Raw genomic sequence first — 16,105 nt, 5'->3', positions numbered from 1 at the left:
CCTACTTTTTTCACTTTATATTATTAGGATTTTCCCATGTCATAAGATTTTTTGAAAACATGGTTTCTATTAATATATAAACATGCTATCATACAATATATAAACATGTTATCATACATAGAGATTTCTTTTTTGTTTTCTCCTTTAAAAACAGAGTCATTCATTATTTTGTAAGTTGCTTTCTTCACTTCACGGGTCATGTCTACCTTTCTGAATGACTGCTTATGTTAATGTATAGTCAGCCCTCTGTATCCACAGGTTTTGCATTCATAGATTCAACTAACCATGGATCAAAAATATTTGAAAAAGAATTGCCTCTGTACTGACCATGTACAGACTTTTTTCTTGTCATTGTTCCTAAACAATATAACTGTTTATATAGCAGTTATATTGTATTAGATATTATGAGTAATTTAGAAATAAACTATGTTGGAGGATGTGAGCAGGCTATATGCAAATATGTTGTCATTTTATGTTAGGAACTTGTGCATATGTTGATTTTGATGTCCTCAAGAGGCCCTGGAAGAGATCCCCCATGGATACTGAGATGACTGTGCTTCACGTTTTAAAAACTGGTTGCGCCGGGCGCGGTGGCTCACGCCTGTAATCCCAGCACTTTGGGAGGCCGAAGCGGGCAGATCACAAGGTCAGGAGATCGAGACCATCCTGGCTAACGTGGTGAAACCCCGTCTCTACTAAAAAATACAAAAAATTAGCCGGGCGTAGTGGCGGGCGCCTGTAGTCCCAGCTACTAGGGAGGCTGAAGCAGGAGAATGGCGTGAACCCGGGAAGCGGAGCTTGAAGTGAGCAGATACTGTGCCACTGCACTCCAGCCTGGGGGACAGGGCAAGACTCCGTCTCAAAGAAAAAAAAAAAAAAAAAAAAAAAAAAACTGGTTGCATAATATTCCAGTTATGTGGCTATGCCATAATTTAACCATTTCTCTGTTGATGGGCATTTATACTATTTCTAATTTTCACATACAAATAGTGCCTCCATGAGCATTTTTATCTTGTATTTTCTTACTTTTATGAGTACTTTTGTAGGTTAGAATGAAATTATTGTGTAAAAATGTATATGTGTTTTATAATTTGCCAGCCATGCTGAATTTGCCTTTTAAAAGGGCTCTATCAGTTGATTCTCTTAGCAACTGTATGTTTGAGGCCTTATTTTCCTATACCCTCACTTTGCTGGGTATTATTATTGTCAAATATGAAAAAGTAATTGGAAACGTGTCACGTTACGTTAGACTGATTTCTTTGCCTTTTTTTTAGTGTTCCTTTTTGTATGTGACTCTTGATTCTTGGCCCATTTTCCTATTGTAATTCTATAATGTTTTCATATTTTACATGTAACTCTTTAATTCATCTGGAATTTATTTTGATTTTATGGAATGAAACTGCTTGATTATGGAGGAGATTCAAGGGCTAGTGGGTCTTGAAATTGTGTGTCTGGAAAAATTTAGAGGATAAAAATAAATTTTGCTGCCTTTGGAAAGTAGTTTGTCTCAAATTTATTTAAAAACTTAGTTTATTATTACCCAACTCTATAAAGTATGTTGGGGCAATAAGAAAATCTTGCCAACAAAAAGACCTCTTCTGACCAATATAGAAGAGAAAGAACGCTCTGTTTTTATTTGCATGTCAGATACGTGCGGATAGGTAGTTTGAGACTACAAAATTTGAGCAGAATTTAACTCATACAGTAAAACAGACAAAACTTCTCTTGTATTCTTGGGGCAAATGGATATACCCTGTGATAGTTTCCTGTGCACCTGATGAAATTCCCGAGTTAATTTCAGTGGTGTTTGTTTGCCGTGTCTAGGGTCAGAAGGCCTATGACCTTGTCATTGTAAATCTGGAGACTAGGATAGTATCTAATTGCTGACGAAAAGGCTTGGCCTATTAGGATTTTTTTTTGTTGTTGTTGTTCTTTTTAAATTTTTATTTACTTTTTGTTTTATTTTTTACATAGAGATAGGATTTTGCCATGTTTCCCAGGCTGGTTTCGAACTCCTGAGCTCAAGCAGTCTGCCCACTTTGGTCTCCCAAAGAGCTGGGATTGCAGGCATGATCCACCATGCCTGGCCAGGCCTGTTACGTTTTTAAAGAGATCCTCTGTGGTAGGCTGAAAATGGTTCTCTAAAATATTCAAGTCCTAATCCTGGAACCTGTGAAATGTTACCTTACATGTTAAAACAATGGTTTTTGTAATTAAATTGAGGATCTTGATGTCTAGGGCACTTATCCTGGATTATGTGAGTGGTCCCTAAAAGCAATCCTGTGTATCTTTATCAAAGTGAGGCAGAGGGCGATTATACATACACAGAGGAGCAGGAGGCAGTTGGACCAGGAGGCAGAGATTTGGCCACAAGTCAAGGCATTCTCGCAGCCATCAACAGCTGGAATAAGTAAGGAACAGATTCTCCCCAGGAGCCTTTGGAGGGAGTGTGACCTTGCTTTTGTTCTAATGATACTGCTTTCAGACTTTTTTTGGCCTCTAGGAGTGGAAGAGAGTAACTTTCTGTTTTAAGCCACCAAGTAATTTGTTATTGCAGCCATAGGAAACTACTGTACACCCTAAAGACAAAAGGGCTGTGTCCCTGTTATTAAACCAAGAAAGATTCATTCATTATATTTACTATGTTAATTATTGTGAATGGCACTTAATTCTTATCTACTCTTTGCTAATCACCGTTATTTATTGGTTCTCAGTGTTGAATAACAGACTAAACACTCTACCAAAATGACGTTAAAATGAAAATAGGGAAATATTTTGACTTTAAGCCTGGAAAGTGAGTAATTTAGAATCATTTATATTATTTTGAGATTTGCTTTTGAATTGAGGACAATAAAGTCTATTTATTTCTCTTATTAGTGAAGTAGCATGAAAGAACAAAAGTCTTCTTTAACAGAAAGAATTTCAAGTCCATTGCATTTTGTTAAAACTTTCCCCCTACTGTACAAATTTTATTTTTTTCAACCATGTGGTAGATTATATAACTAATGTTACAATTAATTTTTTTCTAACATATAATTTCTTATATTTTTGATAAAGTAACTTTAAAGTTGTCTAGATAAGTTGTATTTTTTTCAGTTTGCTGACAAACTATTTTTCTTGCTTTATTAAAAATGATTAATTTCCTAATTCTGCTTTTACCTATTTGATAATTCTTTATTGTATTAGAATTGTTAGGACTTTGTAAATTTTTTCATAAAGAACCAAGCTCATTTTAAAGTTCTGCTGTTTTTTCTGTGTTTTCTTTTTTTTTTTTTTTTTTTGAGACAAGGTCTCACTGCCACCTAGGCTGGGCTCCAGCTCCTGGACTCAGGTGATCCTCCCACCTTGGCTTCCCAAAGTGCTGGGATTGTAAGCATGAGTCAGTGTGCCTGACCCTTTCTGTGTGTTGTTATCTAATCAATCATTTTTACTGTCATCCATATTTCTATTTTTGTTTTTTAATCACACCTTTTATTTTAAAATTTTGACTGCTTGATTTTAAAATTTGGATTGCTTAGTTTATGTTCTGTTTATTTAAATATTATTTTAGAAAGTATTTCAGTACAGCTTTGAATCCTGTAACTTTTGGTATGCGATGTCCTTATATTTTTTCTAAATATTCTGTTGCATTCGTTCTAAACATTGATGAATATCAGTCTCAGCTGGCAGGCTTATTAAAAATGCAGATATTCCAACTCTACTTAACACTCTGGGTATAGGGCCTGAGCTTCTGCATTTTTAACAAGCTCCCCACCGCCCAGTAATCTGGATTAACATCAGCATATGGGAACTACAAGTCTTGTATATTTTTAATTTTTTCATTAATTCAACAATTATTTAGGAAGGCTTAAGAATTTCAAATCATTAGGGTTGTTTCTTCTGAATTACTCTTAGTTTTATTGTGTTGTAGTCAGAAGCTTGCCCTGCAAATTTTTTTTTTTTTAATTATACTTTTAAGTTCTAGGGTACATGTGCACAACGTGCAGGTTTGTTACGTATGTATTCATGTGCCATGTTGGTGTGCTGCACCCGTTAACTCGTCATTTACATTAGGTATATCTCCTAATGCTATCCCTCCCCTCTCCCGCGACCCCACAACAGGCCCCGATGTGTGATGTTCCCCTTCCTGTGTCCAAGTGTTCTCATTGTTCAATTCCCACCTATGAGTGAGAACACGTGGTGTTTGGTTTTTTGTCCTTGCGATAGTTTGCTAAGAATGAAGGTTTCCAGCTTCATCCATGTCCCTACAAAGGACATGAACTCATCCTTTTTTATGGCTGCATAGTATTCCATGCTGTATATGTGCCACATTTTCTTAATCCAGTTTATCATTGATGGACATTTGGGTTGGTTCCAAGTCTTTGCTGTTGTGAATAGTGCCGCAATAAACATAATGTGTGCGTGTGTCTTTATAGCAGCATGATTTATAATCCTTTGGGTATATACCCAGTAATGGGATGGCTGGATCAAATGGTATTTCTAGTTCTAGATCCTTGAGGAATCGCCACACTGTCTTCCACAATGGTTGAACTAGTTTACAGTCCCACCAGCAGTGTAAAAGTGTTCCTATTTCTCCACATCCTCTCCAGCACCTGTTGTTTCCTGACTTTTTAATGATCGCCATTCTTTTTTTTTTTTTTTTTTTTTGAGACGGAGTCTCGCTCTGTCGCCCAGGCTAGAGTGCAGTGGCACAATCTCGGCTCACTGCAAGCTCCGCCTCCCGGGTTCACGCCATTCTCCTGCCTCAGCCTCTCCGAGTAGCTGGGACTACAGGCGCCCGCCACCACGCCCGGCTAATTTTTTGTATTTTTAGTAGAGACGGGGTTTCACCGTGGTCTCGATCTCCTGACCTCGTGATCCGCCCGCCTCGGCCTCCCAAAGTGCTGGGATTACAAGCGTGAGCCACCGCGCCCGGCCTAATGATCGCCATTCTAACAGGTGTGAGATGGTATCTCATTGTCGTTTTGATTTGCATTTCTTTGATGGCCAGTGATGATGAGCATTTTTTCATGTGTCTGTTGGCTGCATAAATGTCTTCTTTTGAGAAGTGTCTGTTCATGTCCTTCGCCCACTTTTTGATGGGATTGTTTGATTTTTTCTTGTAAATTTGTTTAAGTTCTTTGTAGATTCTGGATATTAGCCCTTTGTCAGATGAGTAGATTGCAAAAATTTTCTCCCATTCTGTAGGTCTCCCTGTTCACTCTGATGGTAGTTTCTTTTGCTGTGCAGAAGCTCTTTAGTTTAATTAGATCCCATTTGTCAATTTTGGCTTTTGTTGCCATTGCTTTTGATGTTTTAGACGTGAAGTCCTTGCCCATGCCTATGTCCTGAATGGTATTGCCTAGGTTTTCTTCTAGGGTTTTTATGGTTTTAGGTCTAACATTTAAGTCTTTAATCCATCTTGAATTAATTTTTATATAAGGTGTAAGGAAGGGATCCAGTTTCAGCTTTCTACATATGGCTAGCCAGTTTTCCCAGCACCAGCACCATTTATTAAATAGGGAATCCTTTCCCCATTTCCTGTTTTTGTCAGGTTTGTCAAAGATCAGATGGTTGTAGATGTGTGGTATTATTTCTGAGGGCTCTGTTCTGTTCCGTTGGTCTCTCTCTCTGTTTTGGTACCAGCACCGTGCTGTTTTGCTTACTGTAGCCTTGTAGTCAGGTAGCATGATGCCTCCAGCTTTCTTCTTTTGGCTTAGGATTGACTTGGCAATTGCCCTGCAAAATTAATTGAAATTTCCATTATGGTCATTTGTAAATGACCTCCACTGTGGATAGTTGGAAAAAAAAAATAGCCATTTGATATATATCTGTTTTTTTTTTATTGAGGTGAAATTTACTTTACAAGAAATTAAGCATTTTAAAGTGGACAAATCAGTGACATTGAGTACATTCATGTGTTGTGCCACCACCACTGCTGTCTAGTTTCAAAACATTTTTATCACCTCAAAGGAAACTGTGTACCATTAAGCAGTTGCTCCCTTCTCCCCAGCCTCTGGCAACCACCAGTCTGCTTTCATTTCTATGGATTTGCCTATTCTGAATATTTCATATAAATGAAATTATGCAGTGTGTGACCTTTTGTCTTCTTCACTTAGCATAATGTTTTCAAGGTTTATTTAAGTCTTTGAGAAACTGCTATTTTACATTCCCACCAGCAATATATGAGGGTTGCAAATTTTCTACGTCCTTACCAATGCTTGTTACTTTCCATTTGTAAAATTGTGCCCATGCTAGTGGGTATATAGTGATATCTCATTGTGGTTTTGACTTGCATTTCCCCAATGATGTATGATGTTGAGTAGCTTTTCATATGCTTATCAACCATTTGTATGTTTTCTTTGGAGAAATATCCAAGTCCTTTGCTCATTTAAAAAAGTTATTTGTCTTTTTGTTGTTGAGTTGTAAGAGTTCTTTATATATTCTGGATACCAGACCCTTGACTTGTGAATTTTTCTTCCATTCTGTGGGTTGTCTTTTCATTTTCTTGATGGTGGTCTTTCATGTGCAAAAGTTTTTAATCTGGATGCAGTCCAATTGATTTTTTTTTCTTTCGTTGCTCCTGTTTCTGGTGTCATATGTAACAATCCCTTGCCAAATCCAAGGTTGTGAAGATTTACGTTTGTTTTTGTATAAGAATTTTATAGTTTTATCTTCTGTGTTTAGGTTGTTGATAGATTTTGAATGAGTTTGAGGACACCTTCATTCTTTTGCATGTTGGTATCCAGTAGTATCATTTGTTACAGATATTGTTCTCTCTCCGTTGAACGGTCTTTGCACCCTTGTTGAAAATCAGTTGGCCATAGATGTATGGTCATAATTCTGGACTCTCAGTTAATTGGGCTACAGGTCTCTTCTTTTTTTTTTTTTGAGATGGAGTCTAGCTCTGTCACCAGGGTGCAGTGCAGTGGTGTGATCTGGACTCACTACAACCTCCGCCTCTGGGGTTCAAGCGATTCTTCTGCCTCAGTCTGCCGAGTAGCTGGGACTACAGGTGCCTGCCACCACACCTGGCTGGGACTACAGGCACATGCCACCTGTGCCCAGCTAATTTTTTGTATTTTTAGTAGAGAGCCAGGATGGTCTCAATCTCCTGACCTCATGATCCACCTGCTTCGGCCTCCCAAAGTGCTGAGATTACATGTGTGAGCCACCGCACCTGGCCCTAATTTTTGTATTTTTTAGTAGAGACGGCGTTTTGCTATGTTGGCCAAGCTAGTCTCAGACTTCTGGCCTCAAGTGATCCACCTGCCTCAGCCTCCCAAAGTGCTGGGATTACAGGCATGAGCCACCACGCCCAGCAAGAATCTGCATCTGATTGGTTGGGTCAGCAATGAAATCACACGAGTGTCAAAATGGTCCTGTGTGTTGAGTCAGTTTCAGGTGGGGGTTACAGGGCCAGTTGAGTCAATTTCATGGTATGAGTAACCCAGGTGGCATCAGTTGGTCCACCAGAACATGAGGTCTGAAAAATACCTCAAGAATCAACCTTGGGTTTTACAATAATAAGGTAATCTATTGGGGTAATCGGGGAAGTTACGAGTCTTATGACCAGTGGCTAGTGACTCTTGTCTAGTAAGTAATTACAAAAAAGACAAGTTAGAAAATAGTGTCTTATTATTTAACCATGCTTAAGTCTTAGCAGAATTCAGGCTCCTACTGTAATCCTGACCTTGTGTCCTTTTATTATTTTTTTACAAAGATGGTTTTGGTCTCTAAACAAGGAGGGGGTTAGTTTTGGGAAAGGACTATTATTATACTTGCTTTAAAGTTAAAATATAAACTAAATTCCTCCCATAGTTGGCTTGGCCTATGTGCAGGAATGAACAAAGACAGTTAGCTTATGAGATTAGAAGCAAGATGGAGTCAGCTACGTTAGGATTTTCTCACTGTTATAATTTTGCAAAGGCAGTTTCAGTACCACACTGTTTTGATTACTGTAGCCTCTTAGTAAGTTTTGAAATTGGGAAGCATGAGTCCTCCAACTTTGTTCTTTTTCAGTGTTGTTTTGGCTACTTGGAACCACTTGCAATTCCATTCATACTTGGTGACTGGCTTTTCCATTTCTGCAAAAGTTATTGGAATTTTGATAGAGATTGAATTGAAACTGTAGATTGCTTTGAGTAGTATTGCCATGTTAACAGTATTGTCTTTTATTTATTTATTTTCATTTTATTTATTTATTCTTTTTTTTTTTTTCGAGACAGAGTTTTGCCCTGTTGCCCAGGCTGGAGTGCAATGGTGCAATCTTGGCTCACTGCAACCTCCGCCTCCCGGGTTCAAGCAATTCTCTGCCTCAGCCTCCCGAGTAGCTGGGCTTACAGGCGCCCACCACCACACCTGGCTAATTTTTTGTATTTTTAGTAGAGACAGAGTTTCACCATCTTGGCCAGGCTGATCTTGAACTCCTGACCTTGTGATCCACCTGTGTTGGCCTCCCAAAGTGCTGGGATTACTGGCGTGAGCCACTGCACCCGGCCTATTTATTTATTTTCTAAGACAGAGTCTCACTATGTTGCCCAGGCTGGAGTGCAGTGGTGTGATCTCAGCTCACTGCAACCTCTGCCTCCCGGGTTCAAGCGATTCTTCTGCCTCAGCCTCCTGAGTAGCTGGAACTACAGGTGTGTGCCACCACGCCTGACTAGTTTTTGTATTTTTAGTAGAGACAGGGTTTCGCCATGTTGCCCAGGCTGGTCTTGAACTCCTGACCTCAAGTGACCCACCCGCCTCAGCCTCCCAAAGTGCTAGGATCACAGGTGTGAGCCACCGTGCCTGGCCAGTATTGTCTTTTAATCCCTAAACTTGGTATATCCTTCCATATATTAGATTTTCCTTAATTTGTTAATGTTTTGTGGTTTTCAAAGTGTCTTTTACCTCCTTGGTTAAATTTATTCCTAGGTTTATTCTTTCGATGTTATTGTAAATGGAATTACTAATTTTCCTTTTGGTTTGTTTATTGCTGGTGTATAGAAACAATTGATTTTTGTGTGTTGATCTCGTACCCTTCAACTTTGCTGAATTTATTAGCTCTAGTAGTAGTTTTGTGGGTTCCTAGGGATTTTGTATACATAGGATCATGTCATGTGCAGATTCTTCCTTCTGATTTGGATGAATTTTATTGCTTTTTCTTGCCTAATTGTTCTCACTAGAAATTCTAGTACAATGTTGAATAACAATGGTGAAAGCAATCATCCTTGTCTTACTCCTGATTTTAGGGGGAAAGCTTGTAGTCACTTTATCCCTGAGTATGAAGTATGAACATCATTGTCATGAACCATTGCTGTGGGTTTTTCATAGTGCCCTTTTCTTTTAAATCTTTAACATTCTTCTGAGTGGAGTTAACTGGAAAACTTTAAAGAAGCTAATTTAAATTTTTTGCTAGTTTATGGGACATAGTCTCAAAATTGAGAACAGAAGAAACATCCACATGGTTGTAATTTTTGTCGTTAGGGCTTACATGGGCAAGAAAACACAGAAAGCATTTATGGAAAAGGAGTTAAAAGGAGACAAGACTTTCAGAACTCACTGAATAGAAGGTTCCACTTGTTTATTTGGTTTTACTCTCTAAACTGTTGGAGTTGACAATTAAGCCCCTTCTAAGGCTTTACTTTTTGTCACTGGCTTGTAAAACTGGAAAATTTGCCCAGATTAAGCCTTTTAATGTTTTATTTTGTGTTAATTTCTTTCTTGATTTGAGATAAATGTTTATAAACATCAACCAGTTTTTGTTTCTGAGGCCTACACTGGAGGAAAGGACTGTAATTACTAATGTTGCATCAGAAATTGCTCAGACAAGTGGAAACTTTTTCTTTTCTTATAAAAGTGGAAGTGCCCCTAGTGTCAGAATGCACATTATTCTTGCATTTGGTAAAGTGTTCTATTGTCTTTTTGTAGTCATTTTAATGACATTCAGATAGGTTTTATGCAAAATATTTATGGTAGGCCAGATCTTAAAAATACTTTTTGCAGGGAGTCAGGAGGTGATTACCTTTCCAGGTAATTTCAGGAATTTTCAGTTTTCCTAAATATTTTTAGGAAGAAACCCAGGTTCTACTACAATATTTTGTCTCCACAGGTCTTGCCAGTCCCTCCTACCTGCCCCCCACCATACGTTGTAATGGAACATTTTGTGCCATGTCTAGCTAATGCATTAGTTGAAACTTTTAAGTCACAGTGATGAGGAAGAAAAAAGATTGGCTGTGGATAGTGTGTTGCAACTATTTTTGCATTAAATCATAATTATGCCTTTCTATTTTCTCTGGAGTTGAAAAAAAATGATTTGTTGTCTCTGAATATAGTTGATATTTGTGTATCGTGTGTCCATGGCCTCACCAGTCAGGGGAGAGATTTCCATCTTGGAAAATAGTTTGTCTGGAGTGAATGTTTCTGATTAATTCATTATGTGTATACGAAAATTATATATGTATGACAATTACATATGTTAGACAATTATATGTGTCTAACTATACTACATATATAACTACCATGTTACAGTTGCATATGCTATATATGCAGACATATATATGTGTGTGTATACATATATATATAAAGTTCTGAACAAGAAAGGCAGGTTGTGTGCTTCTTATAGTAAAAGGAATCTGAATCTATTACGATCTTTCTTTTAAGTTAGTGTCCTTGGGATAAGGAGAGCAGGTAGACGGAAGAGAACCTGGTAGGCTTAAAAGCCATCTGATTCTCCTGATTTGGGTCACCCGCATCTGGAACATCCTCTTTAATTTGGTTATCAACATGTTTTTTCATCCCTTTATTTCTTCTATAATTCCTTATAATCTTGATAATTTATGAACCTAAACAAAGACTTTTTGTGTTGATTTTTTCAGTGACATAAAAATTAACCTACTTCTGTGGATGGATAGATGAACATGGATGCATTCTATGGAGCAGAGTCTACCAAAATTATATTTTTAAATCATCTGAAACAAATTGTGTTATTGGATTGACCATTTTGCTCAATTGTTTTAACTGTTTACAGGGAATGAAGATGAGTGGGCAACAGGTTGTGGTTGCTAGAGTCATGTCTTCATCATTATCCGCAGTCTGAATATTGGCTCTGAAGGTTCTGAAACCTGGTTTCCTAGTTTTATGCAGTGCTAATTTATACCAGTGAAATTGATAAGGGATTGATTTTCAAAACCCAAAGGCTTGTTTATTAGTTTACATGGGCAGTGGACCTTTCCAGTCCAATTCGCTGTTTGGATTGTTTTTGTGTTGGTATCTGAGTATCAGACAACATCTTACCAATAATAAGAAAACTGTGTAATGTGTTAAAGATAATATAATGACTTATGCAGCTATGAAAATACATGTGTTAAAGAAAAACTTATAATCAGGGAAGAAGGCAAATGTTATACCTGGTTCAATGGAAAAGTAAAATAACCCACAAATTTATATGGAGTAAAGAAATGTTGAAATGGACCCAAGTGGAGACAAAACTGGTTTGTTGGGGAGAGGGAGCTGGGGAGAGGCTCAGGAGGACAACTGAACCTGCTCCCTGACAGGATAGAATTTACATGTCCCTCAGTTAACCCATAGTCTACAGTGTTGTAAATAGCTCCCATCAAACAGAATCTGATAAAGTGTAGAGGTGTGCTATAAATCATGCCTAGCTTTCCATCAGATTTTTCTCTACATATTACTGTGAATTGCAGTGAATGGGGGTTAAAAGATTTTTTTTAAATTTAAGAGACAAGGACTTGCTATGTTGTCCAAGCTGGGCTTGAACTCCTTGACCCTCTTGCCTTAGCCTTCTGAGTAGCTGGGAATACAAGCGTGTGCCACAGATATTTGAGTACAGTTCTGGATCCTCTTTGAGCATGATGAGCTTTTAAAATTGTACCATTACCTGGTTAATGAATGAACAGTTTTAATGATTTGGTTTTAAATAATTTAACTTTTTTTTTTTTTTTTTTTTTAAATAGGACCTCACTCTGTCACCCAGGCTGGAGTGCAGTGGCACAATCTCGGCTCACGGTAGCCTTGACCTCCTGGGCTCAAGTGATCCTCCTGGCACAGCCTCCTGTGTAGTTGGGACCGCAGGTGTGCGCCACCACACATGGCTAAGTTTTTAAAAATTTTTTGTAGAGATGAGGTCTCATTTTGTTGCCTAGGCTGGTCTGGAACTCCTAAGCTCAAGCAATTCTCCCACCTTGGTCTCTCAAAGTGCTGGGATTACAGGCATGAGCCACCACACCTGGTCTTAAATTTGTTAGTTATACACAGATCTAGGTTCATATTTACCTTGCTAGTCTTTTTTTGTGTGTGTGAGACAGGGTCTCACTGTTGCCCAGGCTGGAGTGCAGTGGCACAATCATAGCTCATTGTATCCTTGAACTCCTGGGCTCAAGTGATTATTCTGCCTCAGCCTTCCAAGCAGCTGGGATTACAAGCGTGTGCCGCCACCACCACTGGTTAATAAAATTTTTTTTTTTGTAGAGTCAGGGTCTCACTGTGTTACCCAGGCTGGTCTAGACCTCCTGGGCTCAAGTGATACTTCTGTCTCAGACTCCCACAGTTCTGGGATTACAAAATCGAGTCATGGTCCCTTACTAGTCTTACGGAAACTTATAATTTTCTTTTTGGCACTGGGTCTTTTTTGGATAGCTGGTGGTGACTTGAAGGCTGGCTGCAAGGGGCAGTATTAAATGTAATCTGGTATTGTATGCTTTTTTTTAATAAACATGTGACCATTAAAATTGCATACAATTATTGGAGGCTATATAATCTGGTTGGAAAGAGTCCCAGCTCTATGATAATCTGGATTACTGACCTATACAACAACATTTGCAATTACTATGATTTTTGACCTAATTTGTCAGAATCTTCATTTTAATTCATTCTGAATATTTTAATGCATGTTTAAATAGAATAATTTTTAAATTGGCATGCCTATTTTATGCAACTCAGCCCAGTATTTTTCTTTTAGCCAGAATAAATGTCGAATGATTCCTTCCTTTTAGTGATTCTTTCTGATACAGTTTCTCCTAATATGTGATGCCCTCTAGTGAATTCAGCCTTTCAGAAATATTTTGAGAAGCAAGATTTTGAGAAGATTTCAGTATAATGAAATCTCAAGGAACATTCTAATAATTAGAACTATTCCTTTATGCTTTGTTGAGATGCAAGTTTCTCTCTCTATGTGTTCAAGCGAAGATTTGATAATCCCCTATGAGTCTTATTGTTGAATAGAGTGAAACTTTTCCAGATGACTTCTAAAGTCTTCTTCATCTTCATAGTTCTAGCTTCCATATAAACCAGTAGTCTTCAGCCAATAAATATTGAACATTCACTGGACCTTAAGCACTGTCCTGGGGGGTCGTGAAGGTTCCAAAGGTAGTATAGGTCATAGATGTGATTTCAAGTAACTAATGCATCAAGAGGATGAAATAATAGTAGCTAACCTTTATTGAAGATTTACTCTGTTCCTGGAGCTGCTGAAGACAGTTTACTTTGTCATTTAATCCTCACAATAGTCTTTAAGTAGCTACCACTTTTAGTCCAATTTATTTGTGTAAATATTGGGACCCAGAGAGGTTAAATAATTTGCCCAGGGTCACACAGTAAGTGTTGGAACCAGGACCAGTTTATGTAAAATAATAGTGGGTAGGAGGTGAATGGCAGGCCAGCGATCAAAGTTTCATCTGTCTTTACAGCCACTCCACATCACTTGAATTATCACCTGATTTCCATCTCTGCTCAGATCCGCCACTGCATTCGATTCTTACAGGAACGCGGGCCCTATTACTGTGCATGCAGGGGATCTAGGTTGCGTGTTCCTTAGGAGAATCTAATGCCTAATGATCTGTCACTGTCTCCTATCACCCCCAGATAGGACCATCTAGTTGCAGGAAAACAAGCTCAGGACGCCCGCCGATTCTACCATTATGGTGAGTTGTATAATTATTTCATTATATATTACAGTGTAGTAGTAATAGTAGAAATAAAGTACACAAATGTAATGTGCTTGAATCATCCTGAAACCACCCCTTCCCCTGCCCCTGCCATCCATGGAAAAATTGTCTTCTATGAAACCAGTTCCTGGTGCCAAAGAGGCTGGGGACTGCTGGCTTACAGGCTGTCAGCTCCCTGAGGGTGTATTTAGTTGTCTATATTAAGCTAGCTCAAATTACTTTTGGATACTTCTTTACATTGTCATACTTAAGTGTGTGATTCTGTTATTAGCTTCAGTCACAGAAGTGATAGTTAATAATTTGTACGTAAGTTTTGCAGTTCATTTTAATTTTTGGCCCATAAGGTATTTTACTTACTCTAAAGACTTACTTGATAGAATGACACAATCTTACCTTCTTTTTTCTTTAAAACATCCATTCTTTGATGTTTAGTGAATCAACTGCTCATTCCTGTGCCTAAGAATCCTTGGAGGGCATTTATGACTTGTAGGTTTCTTTTGATTTTCAGAGACATTTACCACCCTCTTTATTGGATTTTAAGGCTAGGATAGCTGTTGTCCTTTTCGTTTTTATCACCTAGACTAAATAGAAATCGATTTCTCCATTTGTAGGTAAATTAATTTCATCAAATTCGAGCTAGCCTTTTGATGCCTTAGATTGTACCTGTTTGTGGTGTATTCAGGTTAGTGCTTGTTGTATGGAGAAAATATAGAATACATCTTCAGTCTAATTACTGGAAAGATAATGTGAGCCTTAAAGAAGAAAGGAATATTATATTGTGATATATAAGGTAGATCATTCTCATTTCTGGAAACTTGTTTGGTGTCCATTTATGAAATGGTTTGTTTGCTCCAAAGTATCTGTATATAGCCTCTAACTGGCATACAACTAAGTCACAGATTGTGACCCTAATGGCCTGAGCACCCCTTAGGCTTCATCTCTCCCTGATTTCACTTCTGCGCATACCTAAAGACTTGATGTTATCAGCATATCACTTATCTTTCCATTTAGGCTATCCCTGAGTAATGAGAAGGAATGTGAGAAGAAATTAAATTGGAGGCTTTCCTAGTGAAAGGAGAGACACTCAGAGGTGGCCAGCCTAGGATTTTAAGAAGTCTGGAAAGATTGAGCAGGGCTCTCGAGAAGAATATTTTAATGAAAGTAGGAGGTTAGGAAAATCCTACCTGACTCCGTGCCCGTTTTGGTAAAAACAGAACAACTTTTTAAGACTTCTTGAATTTTACGATTTTCCTTCTATTTTTCTAATATCTCTTTCTCCCCCCTGAAAGTTTTTCTAGCAGTGAAAAATCTCAAAGGTTTATTTAAGGGATAGGAATTAAGGAATTTTGTGGTCTGAATTCTGTGGCCCAGGATTTGGGAACGTAAAGTCAAAAGTGTTAGTGAGGGATTTTAAAAAAAAAAAAAAGCATAAGCCAGTTACAGAAGCATTTGGAACTGGGCCTCCCACAGTTTATGAGTTAACACGAGATTGGGGTGTTAGGAGATAGTTTTATAAATAATTATTTGAAGTTAAGCATTTATTCATAGTGGTTAAAGACTGTATTGTTATTAGTGCTATTTTCAGGTACATTTTTGTGAAGTTGGCTTTTGTAGGCTGACCTGAAAACTGATCACTTTGTATAATATAATTTTTATGGGAAAATGCATTCTGAATTCCCAACAGCTGATTTAAATGCAGAGTTTTAGAATGCTACCTGCTCATAAGTTGGGACTGTTTTCTCTGTTCATATTCTGATAGAATTCCCAATTTGGTACATTTCTAATCTGGGAAACAAAATTTTATTTGACTGTAGATGAGGTAAATCTCTATAGAATAGTTATATGTCTAAAAATAAGTTACTTCTTAGCTGAGTGTAGTGATGTGTGCCTATAGTCCTAGTACTTGGGAGGCTGAGACGGGAGGATCACTTGAGCCCAGGAGCAGTAAGCCGTGATTGTGCCACTGCACTCCAGCCTGGATGACAGAATGAGAACCTGTCAATAAATAGATAGGTAGGTAGGTAGGTAGATTTAAAAAACCAAACATAGACACACATACACAAATGAAGTAACTTTCTTAACCAGAAACTACAGTAATCTTTGGCATAGTATTTGTAACTTAAGACTTGGTTTTGTATTGTGCAAGATTTTTAAAAATCTTTGGGTTAAGATTCAGA

At 37.9% G+C, this 16,105-nt stretch overlaps 1 protein-coding gene across 11 annotated transcripts in view; it reads left to right on the top strand.

Annotated features, from left to right (window-relative positions):
• The window catches only part of LCLAT1 (lysocardiolipin acyltransferase 1), a 203,276-nt gene that overhangs the window by 16,183 nt on the left and 170,988 nt on the right, over positions 1 to 16,105 (top strand). For 2 of the 11 annotated variants that reach the window (XM_063622747.1, XM_063622748.1), the window contains one exon: positions 13,846 to 13,904. The exons of 7 other annotated variants lie outside the window; for them this stretch is intronic. The gene's annotated coding sequence lies outside the window, so the exon portion shown is untranslated. Of the gene's footprint in view, positions 1 to 11,939; positions 12,058 to 13,845; positions 13,905 to 14,539; positions 14,611 to 16,105 lie in introns of all 11 variants that reach the window. 2 more of the 11 variants (XM_055251831.2, XM_055251830.2) reach the window with 2 other exon arrangements.

The sequence above is a fragment of the Symphalangus syndactylus genome, chromosome 18 (assembly GCF_028878055.3).
Source record: "Symphalangus syndactylus isolate Jambi chromosome 18, NHGRI_mSymSyn1-v2.1_pri, whole genome shotgun sequence".
Classification (NCBI taxonomy): domain Eukaryota; kingdom Metazoa; phylum Chordata; class Mammalia; order Primates; family Hylobatidae; genus Symphalangus; species Symphalangus syndactylus.
Note: the sequence above shows the minus strand (reverse complement) of the source record. Positions and strands in the feature narration are given on the sequence as shown.